Raw genomic sequence first — 989 nt, 5'->3', positions numbered from 1 at the left:
CGGCGAAAGTAACCGGTCAAAGTGCTGGTAGAGAGTTAATACTGTAAGCTTAAGATCGTCAAAGTCTTTGTTTGGCTTAGTGAGGTTTGTTCGCAAAAATCGCTAAGTGCCGCTGCTATTGTTTTCCGAGCCAAATTCGGCGACCTTAGTATCGGGTTTATAACAGGCAGAAAGCGAGAAACACTTTGCGTGAAAATCGCTAAGTGCCAGCGCTAATGATTTCTGAGCCAAAATCGGAGATTTTAGTATGGGGGTTTAACAAGGCAAGCTAGACGGCAGGGCGTAAAATTAGACTTGGTTTAAGTATGTTAAAAGAGAGCGAATAGCGTGAATTAGACTTGGTTTAACTATGTTAAAGAGAGCGGAATAGCATGAAATAGACTTGGTTTAACTATGTTAAAGAGAGCGGAATAGCATGAAATAGACTTGGTTTAACTATGTTAAAAGAGAGCGAAATAGCGTGAATTAGACTTGGTTTAAGTATGTTAAAGAGAGCGGAATAGCATGAAATAGACTTGGTTTAAGTATGTTAAAAGAGAGCGAAATAGCGTAAATTAGACTTGGTTTAACTATGTTAAAGAGAGCGGAATAGCATGAAATAGACTTGGTTTAACTATGTTAAAAGATAGCGAAATAGCGTGAATTAGACTTGGTTTAAGTATGTTAAAGAGAGCGGAATAGCATGAAATAGACTTGGTTTAAGTATGTTAAAAGAGAGCGAAATAGCGTGAATTAGACTTAGTTTAAGTATGTTAAAGAGAGCGGAATAGCATGAAATAGACTTGGTTTAAGTATGTTAGAGAGAGCGAAATAGCGTGAATTAGACTTGGTTCAAGTATGTTAAAGAGAGCAGAATAGCGCGAATTAGACTTGGTTTAAGTATGTTAGAGAGAGCAGAGTAGCATGAAATAGACTTGGTTTAAGTATGTTAAAAGAGAGCAGAATAGCGCGAATTAGACTTGGTTTAAGTATGTTAGAGAGAGCGGAAG

The sequence above is a fragment of the Phytophthora infestans genome, genomic scaffold (assembly GCF_000142945.1).
Source record: "Phytophthora infestans T30-4 supercont1.85 genomic scaffold, whole genome shotgun sequence".
Taxonomy (NCBI): domain Eukaryota; phylum Oomycota; class Peronosporomycetes; order Peronosporales; family Peronosporaceae; genus Phytophthora; species Phytophthora infestans.
Note: the sequence above shows the minus strand (reverse complement) of the source record.